Below are 13,706 nucleotides of genomic sequence, written 5' to 3' on the forward strand. Positions count from 1 at the left end.
TGTAAAAAAAATAAACCTGGCCTATACATTCAATACATACACCCTCCCCCCCAACACCTACAGTACAATAATGTGCAAAATAACTATTATCCAGATATGGATAATAGATTAATTGCCCATTATTAAAAACATTAACTAGCATATACAAATAAATAAAGTACTACTGACCTCATCAATACGAAGTGTCCGACGCCAGCGCCTTCCTTCTCTTGCCCACACAATACATAGCCAAAACCAAGGCAATACATTGCAAGTACATTCAGATATCAATTAACCCATTAAACACCTTATCGGATAATAACCGCAAAGGTAATTAAGGGGTTAAGCCACACAGGCACGATACCCACCCTTCACCCATGAATTTGTACTGTGGCTTCATCATGCAACTATATATATATATATATATATATATATATATATATATATACTGTACAGCAGCGGCAGCTCTTATTCGAGCAAATGCCGCTGGCTGTATGAGGCTGGGAAGCGGGTAGCCGCGGCGCGTGGCGGCGCACTGTGACGTCACAGTCACATGCGCGCCCGGCTTCCCCGTCTTCCCCGGCTTCCCCAGGCTTCCCCGACACCCCTGGACATCAAATTAAGGTAAGCGGGGGTGCGGGGAAGCAGAGGGGCAGAGCAGAAGCCGGGCTCGGGGTCCGGAAGCATAATAAGTTGCGCGCGAGTTGGAGGGGGGGTGCGTGGGGGAAACGCGGCGGCGCGCGGTTATTACTGGCGGCAGCTGGGGTAGATCCCGGCATGCCGCCGGCATTTAGTGCGATAAAGTATGTCGCTACTGTATATATATATACAGAGAGACAGAGAGAAAGAGAGAGAGAGAGAGATATATATATATATATACAGTGTATATATATATATATATATATACACACACGTTATATACACACCCATGATAAACCAATATACAGTACAAATAAATGTAGAAGGGTTATCAAAAGCACTGTCCTACAACCAAACACTTCTCCATACAGTACATACACACTAAATTAAAATCAATTTCCTTTAATATTCATAACTGATCTCTCAATCTAAATCATCACTAAACCTCTGAAAAGCCATTTAAACAACTTACATTCCAATATAAATGATGCCTAAATATCTATGCACCATATACATTCTGCAAATTAATCAACCAAGTAAACAAAACTCAATTAGCAATCATTATTTACATCCCTAAACAATTCACACTAGATCCCGAACAATAAAACCATTAACAAATTCACGCCTAGAGCAGAACAATTAAGCCTTTGAAAAAATATAAGTACCGACAAAAATACAACCTTTACAAACCAAGCCTATCCCTGACCTTCCTCAAACACACAATACAATACCAAGGAATACATCTATCTAATTTTAAAATACTTTAAACTCACAATAAAGCATACAGTAGCAGGATACACAAAATAATTTAAAACACATCTAATCCAGCTTTTAAAACAACATCATTTCTTACCCTGTACTGTACTGTGTGTATATATCTCTCTAGACATATATACATACATACAGTGGCAAGAAATGATATACCACAAAAAAAAAAAATACACATGTTAAAAAACCTTTTGAAAAAATTAACAAGTTAAATAAAATACATTTCTTTACTGTAGTTCACTTACCATTACTTGCCCCCACCGACTCCCGTTGCGCAGCTTACTCATGAACCAATCCACGATCAGGAACCCATAAAATAAAAAACCATAAAATAATAAACATTAAACTAAAAATCCAAACCAATCCACGGGTCTTCTAGTTGTAATCCATCTTTATCTTCATCTGTATTCTTCTTTCTTCTATCTCCTTCCAGCGGGGCGGGGCGGGGTCTTCTCCCCGTCTGCGGCCACGCCCTGGTCTTCTTTCTTCTCCGGAGGTCCTTCCTCCGCGGCGTCTGGCTTCAAAATGAGACGACATAGGCTTTTAAAGGCCTATGTCGTCACATTTTGCGTCATGGTTCCCACGGTCCTGATTGGACCGTGAAAACCATGTGTTTTGGCCGACAAAAAAAAAATGATGACGTCACTTAAAGGGAATGAAAGCACAGCCAATCAGAATGGCTTTGCTTCAATTGCCTTTAAGATGACGTCATGAAAAGGCACATGGCCGTGCACACATGGTATGGTAGCCAATCAGAGCGTGGGAACTTTATCCCTACTCTGATTTGCTCTGGTATACCATGTGTCAGGGGCTTGGGGGAGAAAGGATGTGACGTCAATGAAAATCTGTCACGTGGTACGGGAGCCAATCAGAGTAGGGATGGAGTTCCCACTTAGTTTAATGTTTATTATTTTATGGTTTTTTATTTTATGGGTTCCTGATCGTGGATTGGTTCGTGAGTAAGCTGCGCAACGGGAGTCGGTGGGGGCAAGTAATGGTAAGTGAACTACAGTAAAGAAATTTATTTTATTTAACTTGTTAATTTTTTCAAAAGGTTTTTTAACATGTGTATTTTTTTTTTTTTTGTGGTATATCATTTCTTGCCACTGTATGTATGTATATATGTCTAGAGAGATATATACATACAGTACAGTACAGGGTAAGAAATGATGTTGTTTTAAAAGCTGGATTAGATGTGTTTTAAATTATTTTGTGTATCCTGCTACTGTATGCTTTATTGTGAGTTTAAAGTATTTTAAAATTAGATAGATGTATTCCTTGGTATTGTATTGTGTGTTTGAGGAAGGTCAGGGATAGGCTTGGTTTGTAAAGGTTGTATTTTTGTCGGTACTTATATTTTTTCAAAGGCTTAATTGTTCTGCTCTAGGCGTGAATTTGTTAATGGTTTTATTGTTCGGGATCTAGTGTGAATTGTTTAGGGATGTAAATAATGATTGCTAATTGAGTTTTGTTTACTTGGTTGATTAATTTGCAGAATGTATATGGTGCATAGATATTTAGGCATCATTTATATTGGAATGTAAGTTGTTTAAATGGCTTTTCAGAGGTTTAGTGATGATTTAGATTGAGAGATCAGTTATGAATATTAAAGGAAATTGATTTTAATTTAGTGTGTATGTACTGTATGGAGAAGTGTTTGGTTGTAGGACAGTGCTTTTGATAACCCTTCTACATTTATTTGTACTGTATATTGGTTTATCATGGGTGTGTATATAACGTGTGTGTATATATATATATATATATATATATATATATATATATATATATACTGTATATATATCTCTCTCTCTCTTTCTTTCTCTCTGTCTCTCTGTATATATATACAGTATATATATATATAGTTGCATGATGAAGCCACAGTACAAATTCATGGGTGAAGGGTGGGTATCGTGCCTGTGTGGCTTAACCCCTTAATTACCTTTGCGGTTATTATCCGATAAGGTGTTTAAGGGGTTAATTGATATCTGAATGTACTTGCAATGTATTGCCTTGGTTTTGGCTATGTATTGTGTGGGCAAGAGAAGGAAGGCGCTGGCGTCGGACACTTCGTATTGATGAGGTCAGTAGTACTTTATTTATTTGTATATGCTAGTTAATGTTTTTAATAATGGGCAATTAATCTATTATCCATATCTGGATAATAGTTATTTTGCACATTATTGTACTGTAGGTGTTGGGGGGGGAGGGTGTATGTATTGAATGTATAGGCCAGGTTTATTTTTTTTACATTCAGGGTTTGATTCCGTGGTTTTGCGTGGGGCCTATGGAGACCACCTGTGGGTATCCTCGGGTATCCTAAAGGGTAGAAGGCTGGTGGTTCCACGGGTGACACATGCGGGGATGACGATGTGTGGTCCCACTTCTGTGGGGGCACCTCTGACCCGTAGTCTGCGGGCATGATGATGTGTGGTCCCACTTCTGTGGGGGCACCGCCGACCCGTAGGTGCGGGGATGATGATGTGTGGTCCCACTTCTGTGGGGGCACTGCGGACCCGTAGTGAGCACCCGTGAGTTCCCCAGACCCCCATGGGAACCACCCGAGGCCCCGCAGACACCTGTGGGTTTGACCCGGGGCTCCCAGACATCCTTGGGCCTACCGTGGGGACCCAATTGTGGCCCACGGTGACCCAAGGAGACCACCTGAGGGCTATGGTGCTGGCAGGATCCACCAGCAGGCCTCCAGAACCTGTGGAATGCTGCTGGTAAACTGTAGGTCTGTCCAGGTGCCCTGCCAGCCCACCGGGGACTACCGTGGGGCTGCGTTATGGACCCTGAATGTAAAAGAATAAATCTTGTATTTATGGGGGGGCACAGGGGGTGGGTAATGTATTTAATAAATATAATGCTGTTTATTGTGGGTCATTGTACTGTTTTTATTGTGGGTACTGGGGGTGGGGTGTTTCCCCAATGGTATGTGGGTAGGCCTCCCTTGTGGGTACTGACTGGGTGGTTAGGCCTCACGGGTGGGGGGGGGGGTTAGTGTGGGAGGGTATGTAGGCATCCCGAGTGGTGGGTGAGGGTGGGTTGACCCCTTCATGACTGTAGCGGTTAATAACCGCTATGTTGATTAAGGGGTTAGGGGACATTACTTTGTATGTTTTAATTTTTGTGACTGTTTTGCAGAAGCGGAGGGGCCATGGCCAGGATGGGGGGGTTAACGGTATGTGGGTAGGGGGTGAGGGTGGTTAGCAATGCAGGGAGGGAGATTTACTGGTAACAGAAACATCTCTCTCCCTTCAGTGTAATCTGTTTAAAGCCCCCTCCCCCCTAATGTGTGTTTCTGTAAAATCTCTCTCCCTTCAGTGTAATCTGTTTAACAGAAACATTAGGGGGGAGGGGGCTTTAGGCCTTTACATCTCTCTCCCTTCAGTGTAATCTGTTTAACAGAAACATTAGGGGGGAGGGGGCTTTAGGCCTTTACATCTCTCTCCCTTCAGTGTAATCTGTTTAACAGAAACATTAGGGGGGAAGGGGCTTTAGGCCTTTATATCTCTCTCCCTTCAGTGTAATCTGTTTAACAGAAACATTAGGGGGGAGGGGTCTTTAAACAATGCTGTGTATAATGTATAAGGTTTTTTACAATTAGATAGATGTAATCCTTGGTATTGTAAGGGTTAGCTTTGGTTTTAAATGGTGTTTTCTGGTTGGTACTTACAGTATATATTGATTTTTGTATACTTGATTGGTTAAAATAGTTGAATTGTTTGGAAGTGTTTGTATTTACTGGTAGAGTATCTTGCAATTATATTGTTAACATTCATTTGCAGAATGTATATGGTGCATAGATTTTATGCATCATTTATACAATGTAAATGCAATGTACTGTGTGGAATGGAATGTTATGTTTTATATTGTAAAATCAGTTAGGATTATTAAATGGATTATTATTATTGTCTGTATAGAGAAGCGTTATCTGTAGGACAGTATGATTTTGATAACCAGTCTACATGTATTTGTATATTGGTTCATCATGTGTGTATATATACTGTATACTGTATACTGTATATATATATATATATATATATATATATATATATATATATATATATATATATATATATATATATATGTATAGAGTGTATATATATACAAAGTATATACTGTATATGTATAGGGATTGTTATTATATAACTACTGTATATATATCCAGTATATATATACAGTATATATTTATTTCTCTTCATGTATTTATTTATTTATTTAGATTTATTAATTAATTGTGGGGCTGCTGTGTGTGTGTATTTTTTTTATTGTGGGTAGCGGGGGTGGGTGAATGGGGTATTAGCCCCAACGGTGCTTGTTTAGGGCTTGCGGGGGGGTAGCGGGAGGGCTTAACCCCTTCATGACCGTAGCGGTATTAACTGCTACGGTCGTGAAGGGGTTAAGTGCACCCGCAACCCCCCCGCAAGTCCTCAACTCACACCAAGGGCCAAATACCCCCCCTCACCCATCCCCACTACACACAATAAAGCGGGCACGGTGGGTTAACCCCTTCATTGCCTTAGCGGCTATCCGCTATGGTAATGACGCAGCATTTCTATATTTTTAATAATATTGAGCAGGAGCAGGGGGGGTCCCTGAGCATTAATTTCTGGCTCAGGGAACCCCCTGCTCACTGTACAATATTATTAAAATAAAGAAATGATGCTTCTTTACCATAGCGCATAGCCGCTAAGGTAAAGAACGAGTGTTTATTTATACTGTATATTGTATGTGTTTTATTGATACTGTACATGTGCAGATGGTCTCCAGAGCAGAAGCGCACAGGTTTCAGGTCAGGGGACCCCCTGCCCCCCGAGATACAGGCCCCTTTAGGGGGTGCCGGTATCCCTCTGCTCTGCTTGGTTTACAGGCCGCGATCACGTGATCGGGCCCTTTAAACCAAGCAGAGGGATACCGGCACCCCCTAAAGGGGGCTGTATCTCAGGGGGCCGGGGGTCCCCAGACCTGAAACCAACGCGATTCAGCTCCGGAGACCCCCTGCACATCTACACTATCAATAAAAATTAATTTCAAATGTATTTATTGTCATTTATTTATTTATTTATTTAGATTTATTTATTTATTTTTTGGCGGCTGCTGTGCTGTGTGTGTGTATTTTTTTATTGTGGGTAGCGAGAGGGTGGGTGAATGGGGTATTAGCCCCAACGGTGCTTGTTTAGGGCTTGCGGGGGGTAGCGGAAGGGCTTAACCCCTTCATGACCGTAGCGGTATTAACTGCTACGGTCGTGAAGGGGTTAAGTGCACCCGCAACCCCCCCGCAAGTCCTAAACTCACACCAAGGGCCAAATACCCCCCTCACCCATCCCCACTACACACAATGAAGCGGGCACGGTGGGTTAACCCCTTCATTGCCTTAGCGGCTATCCGCTATGTTAAGGACGCAGCATTTCTATATTTTTAATAATATTGAGCAGGAGCAGGGGGGGTCCCTGAGCATTAATTTCTGGCTCAGGGAACCCCCTGCTCACTGTACAATATTATTAAAATACAGAAATGATGCTTCTTTACCATAGCGCATAGCTGCTAAGGTAAAGAACGAGTGTTTATTTATACTGTATATTATATGTGTTTTATTGATACTGTACATGTGCAGAGGGTCTCCAGAGCAGAAGCGCACAGGTTTCAGGTCTGGGGACCCCTTACCCACCGAGATACAGGCCCCTTTAGGGGGTGCCGGTATCCCTCGGCTCTGCTTGGTTTACAGGCCGCGATCACGTGATCGGGCCCTTTAAACCAAGCGGAGGGATACCGGCACCCCCTAAAGGGGCCTGTATCTCGGGGGGCCGGGGGTCCCCAGACCTGAAACCAACGCGATTCAGCTCCGGAGACCCCCTGCACATCTACACTATCAATAAAAATGTATTTCAAATGTATTTATTGTCATTTATTTATTTATTTATTTAGATTTATTTATTTATTTTTTGGCGGCTGCTGTGCTGTGTGTGTGTATTTTTTTATTGTGGGTAGCGGGAGGGTGGGTGAATGGGGTATTAGCCCCAACGATGGTTGTTTAGGGCTTGCGGGGGGGGGGTAGCGGGAGGGCTTAACCCCTTCATGACCGTAGCGGTATTAACTGCTATGGTCGTGAAGGGGTTAAGTGCACCCGCAACCCCCCCCCCCCCGCAAGTCCTAAACTCACACCAAGGGCCAAATACCCCCCCTCACCCATCCCCACTACACACAATAAAGCGGGCAACTGCAACTGCAAGCCCACACATTACTGATTCGGCGCTTTACAAGTCATGAGTTTATGCCATCTGGTGGACACGCGAAGCATTGCAGCCTAGTAAATCCTTCTCATTATCATTTAACAGATCAGGCCCCCGTCAGCCAGGCATGAACCGTGGCTGGGAAGGCAAACGCAACGAAGCATGCAAGAGGTGAGCAGCGGCGGATTCCAGGTATCTGCCAGGTACAAACTGGGCATTTGCTCGAATAAAGTGTGTCGGTGCAGTATGTTACCATTGTAACCATTGTACTTTTTTATACAAACATACTATACTACAAAAGTTTTTTGCGCTTTTCTTTTCAATTTTCTTTATAAGTAGAAGCTAAAATAATTTTCATGATAATCTTCAATTTTTAAGACTAGAACGAGTATTACCAATTGGCTTTCCAAAAAACATCCTTTTCAGAGCCATCTCTGTCCATCCTATGAACCACATGTATTGATGAATTTCTAGGGCCAAGAGTTCAAAACTGTGGGGTCTGTCTGTTGCATCATTGCAGTCTTGTACCAAGAGATTGATTAAAAAAATAAAATAAAAATAAAGCAATACAGAATATTGCTGTAAAACAATATTGCTGTAAAACAACATTGCTGTAGAGATGTGCACATTTTTCTTGCAAGTTGGCAACCTTAGGTCCCATGACCTTTATATACTGCCCTTTTTGCACGAATGTGGTGAAAGTCACAAACGTTTACAATTTTTTTTTTAAATGGTGTATCGTGAACATTTTGTAAAAATGCAAAAATACAGAATGAATCACAAAGCAAATTTCAAAACATTGGCACATCTCTAATTAGCAATTTGATGATGTACAGTACATGTTATTTAGATCTAAGAATACCTTAAAACTATTCTTCAAACAGAAATACCTATTAAATGCAATTACAGTTAATTACTTATTATGATGTAATCTTCTTTCCAAATCAAAACTTTTTTATTTTTCAAATATTGCTAAAGACTAGATATTTGCTACATTTTCGCAGAAGTTGGCAAACAGGTCAAATTTGCCATTTGTCAGCCGCAAAAAAATGTCACATCCTCATCAAAGTTTGCAGACGATTTTTCAAGCCTCTTAATCCAGAACTTGAAATAGGACTTTTGCCATCCTTTGCAGCAAAAGCCCTATTTCAGAGTTTGAAATGCCTTATAAAGCTGTGGGACAAATGTGCATTTATTCTTGGCGAATTTTACAGTAAATCTGTTAAAAATGTGCAAACAAATTTTGAACACTGGCAAATCTCTATTTAAGATTGAAATGCTTTTTGATTGTCTGTGTTCTTTAGTTTCTATGGCGGCCTTTTGTGGTCATTCTGTTTTTAATGGCTCAGAAAGCCTCATTCTGTACACAGAACGTAAGTGGGACCAGCAGTTTCAAAAGATATCCAAAAAAAGAAAAGGAAGCTTCATGGATTGTTGCTTTGATGGACAGACAATTCAATTTAATTATACTTGAACAATTGAAGCACTGGTATGTTAATTTTATCTTTGATTCATTTGAAGGAACAAAACGTTTGAAAAACGTCACCTATGGTAAAAGTTACATTATTAGAAGTAGGAAGGAATGGTTACATTCATAAGAAATGCATTGAAAAAAGCTGAATGCTGCACACTAAAGAAGCACTTCAAATGCAACTTTGACCAGATGTTTTAGTGACACAAATATAAACAGAAAGCAGGAACAGTTATTTAATTTTGTGATCCTCCCCTATTTTATTAGGGAATTTTGCTTAGAAGTACATAATGAGATAATAAAAATGTATTATGCCAGTGTATTATTGAGAATTACCACATTCATACTGTGTCTAAAATGTGGACATAAACACACTTTTAAAAGGGGAGATTTCTCTGGGGAACTGTATGAGTGGGTGGGCCACAAAGGGCACAAAGGACTGATTACATGGGACATCTTTCATCTTTAGTCATTTTAAAGGACAACACACATTATTACTGCCTTCTGCAGCTCCAGAGAGTTGAAAGAGCTAAAACCACAAATATGCAGTGAACAAAACTATCCCTTTTAATGCTTTAAATATTCTTTTGAACTATAATTAACGTTATAGATCTAGAAGCATGATGAGTTCACCAGGCAGAACATTTTATCTGCTTGCTTCTTGTCTTGGGAAAGCCATTTATTTTCTTATTTCTTTTTCTACTAGCTTAAAGTTGAAACTAAGCATAGGCGAGTTCGGGGGGGGGGCAAAATCAGAGCCCCTCTCCCCCACCCCCCTCCCCTTAAACATGTAGTTCAAATTGAACCAAACCGCGACTTGGATCAATGTTACATACTGTAGTCACATAGTAGATGAGGATGAAAAAATAAATACTGTATGTCCATCGAGGTTAACCTATATTAAATATAGATGCCAGATACTTATCCTATATTTATATTTCCAATATATTAATCTAGAGGAAGGAAAACAAACAAACCCAGTGAAACATTATCCAATGTGCCCAATTCAAATGCAGAAATGAGGCAGAAGCTAATTTCAGATTTGACTTTGAGCCCCTCCTATAGCCTCTGACCTCCGATATTCCCCTTGTGCCAGCGCCCCCCAGGGGTTGACTGCCGATCACAGCCTCTTGCAAATGTATGGAATTCTGATGGTGGCCCCTATTCGATTAATATATATAGATAAATATATGTATACAGTTAGGTCCGGAAAAAATTGGACAGTGATACAAGTTTTGTTATTTCCGATGTGTACCAAAATAAATTCAAGTTACAGTTACATAATGAACAGTCTATCAGCTTTAATTTGAGGGTATTCACATCCAAATTGGAGGAAGGGTTTAGGAATTACATCTCTTAAATATGTAGCCCCCTCTTTTTCAAGGGACCAAAAGTAATTGGACAATTGACTCAAAAGCTGTTTCATGGACAGGTGTCTGCTATTCCTTCGTTATTTCATCATCAATTAAGCAGGTAAAAGGTCTGGAGTTGATTCCAGGTGTGGCATTCACATTTGGAAGCTGTTGCTGTGAGCCCACAACATGCGGTCAAAGGAACTCTCAATGCAAATGAAACAAGGCATCCTTAGGCTGCAAAAAAATCTATCAGAGAGATAACAGGAACATTAGGAGTGGCCAAATCAACAGCTTGGTACATTCTGAGAAAAAAAGAACGCATTGGTGAGCTCTGCAACACAAAAAGTCCTGGGCATCCATGGAAGACAACAATGGTGGATGATCGTAGGATCATTTCTATGGTAAAAAAAAAACCCCTTCACAACATCCAGCCAAGTGAAGATCACTCTCCAGGAAGTGGGCATATCATTATCCAAGTCTACCATAAAGAGAAGACTTCACGAGAGCAAATACAGAGGGTTCACCACAAGGTGCAAACCATTCATGTCTCAAGAATAGAAAGGCCAGATTAGACTTTGCCAAACAATATCTAAAAAAAGCCAGCCCAGTTCTGGAACACCATTCTTTGGACAGATGAAACTAAGACCAACCTGTACCAGAATGATGGGGGAAAAAAAGTATGGAGAAGACTTGGAACGGCTCATTATCCGAAGCATACCACATCATCTGTAAAACACGGTGGAGGCAGTCTGATGGCATGGGCATGCAGGGCTTACAATGGCACTGGGTCACTAGTGTTTATTGATGATGTGACAGAAGACAGAAGCAGCCGGATATATTGTCTTCTCAGATTCAGCCAAATACAGCGAAGTGGATGGCGCTTCACTTTACAGATGGACAATGACCCCAAAAATATTGCGAAAGTATGAGGATTTGCCATCCTGGCGGTCGCAGACCGTCTTCTCACCTCAACAAACCTTCCGTGATGGACACTCAAGATTCGCGGTCTTGTGGTCCCAGTACACGCGCACGCGTGGATCTTGTGCGGCCTGATCCAACGTCCGCGGATATGGTCCCCGTTCTGATGCACGACGGGTGCATTCGTCCAGCCTCCCTGCTGACGTGCGGTCCAAGCCCCGCCCCTGCTCTGGTGATGGTCAGGACCGGCGTGGGAGTGACGTGCGTTCTGGGCTCCGCCCCCTGACCTCCGTGACATGCGCGGGTAGGCGCGCGATTGTTCCCGCCCCCTCATGCTCTAAGGACATTCAGAACCGGCATAGGAGTGACGCGTGCTCCAGGCTCTGCCCCCAGACCTCCATGATGCACGCGGGTCAGCGCGTGAGCGGTTTTGCCCCCACCCCGATTAGGCTGTGTCATAGGGCACACCTGTGTGCATCAGCTGCCTATCGGTGCTTACTTCCTGGTTCTGCCCTGGCTGGCTATTGGAGGCTCTGCCTTTACATACCTTGAGTCTGCTCTCATTCCTTGCTGAGCATAGTCTTGTGTAATGCCGTGTTTTGCTGCATTCCAGTTCCTGTGACCTTGCCTTGCTGATTAACCTCTTGTTGCCTACCTTGCTTGTCTCTTGGATTCCGCACCTCTCCTCTCCTGATCCGGCTATGAACGACCATTCTCCTGTCTCCAGTCCTGACCTTGGCTAAGTACTCCAACGATCCGATATTCTCCAATCCTGAACTTGGCCACGCACTCCGACGATCCACAACTCTCCACTCCAGACCTGGCAAGTACTTACACTACTCTCAAATCTATAACCCTGACCTGGCTTGAACGACTACTCTACATCCTAGGCGCGCCCACGTGGCTGTGGGTTGGCGGTAACCAATTCCCTACATCAGCACCGCGGTCGCACTTCGTTTGTGGTGAGCTACGCGTTGCAGAAAGCAACCCAGGAGTTTTTTTTAAGACAAAGAAGTGGAATATTCTGCAATGGCCGAGTCAATCACCTGATCTTAACCCGATCGAGCATGCATTTCACTTGCTGAAGACAAAACGTACGGCAGAAAGACCCACGAACAAACAACAACTGAAGACAGCTGCTGGAAAGGCCTGGCAAAGCATCACAAAGGAGGAACCCCAACATTTGGTGATGTCCACGCGTTCCAGACTTCAAGCAGTCATTGCCTGGAAAGGATTCTAGACAAAGTATTACAAATGAACATTTTATTTATGTTTGTGTTAATTTGTCCAATTACATTTGAGCCCCTGAAATAAGGGGACTTTGTATGAAAATGGTTGCAATTCCTAAATGTTTCATACGATATTTTTGTTCAACCCCTTGAATTAAAGCTGAAAGTCTGCACTTCTATTGAACCTTGGTTCTTTCATTTCAAATCCATTGTGGAAGCGTACAGAGCCAACATTATGAAAATTGTGTCAGTGTCCAATTATTTCCGGAACTAACTGTATATATCTATATATGTGGAATTCATTGTTTCTCTATGTATATTCAGTATCTCAACTCCAATACCCTACTTGACCATCTATAATTGGGCTTCAACACAGCAAACATAAAAGAAATGCACTCACAAAGGTTGCTAATAACCTCCATATTGCCAAAACTCAAGGAAACCACTCTATTCGAATCAGGGCTGCAGACAGCTTTCCCGGTTCAAAGGACTAGATTTTCCACTCCCCCCTCTCCCCCCCACCCCCCATCGTGCCAGCATCCTTCCGAGACCCCCCTCTTTCTATTACACTTCCCCATTCTCTTACACCTCTTGATCTCTTAACCCCTCTATTTCTCTCCTCTTTCTCATAATCCCCCCTCTATTCTCACCCCTCTCATGCTCTCCACCCTCTCTCTCACTCACACAACCACCTCTCCTCCTACCCCCTTTAACACCCCACCTCTCCCCCAAACTTCTCTTATATGCCCACCTCTCCCTCTCTTATACCCCCACCACTCCCCCTCCCTCTCTTAAATGCCTACACTCCCCCATCCCTCCTTTATACCCCCACCCCTGCTTCCCCCTCTCTTACACCACCACCACTCCCCTTCCTCAATTACACCCCCACCTCTCCCCCTCCATCTCTTATTGCTCCACCTCTTGTGCCCCCCTTTCATTCTCTTCCTCCCCCCGTATTTTTCTCTGCCTCTCACTCACATTCCCACATTTTGCCATGTATTTATCTCCCAGCCTCTCTCACACCCCACCTCTTCCTTTCCCACACCCCATATCACTCTCTCTTACATCACTCCCTCTCCCACTCCCTCACACCCCACCTCTCGCAATCCACCTT

The sequence above is a fragment of the Ascaphus truei genome, chromosome 3 (assembly GCF_040206685.1).
Source record: "Ascaphus truei isolate aAscTru1 chromosome 3, aAscTru1.hap1, whole genome shotgun sequence".
Taxonomy (NCBI): domain Eukaryota; kingdom Metazoa; phylum Chordata; class Amphibia; order Anura; family Ascaphidae; genus Ascaphus; species Ascaphus truei.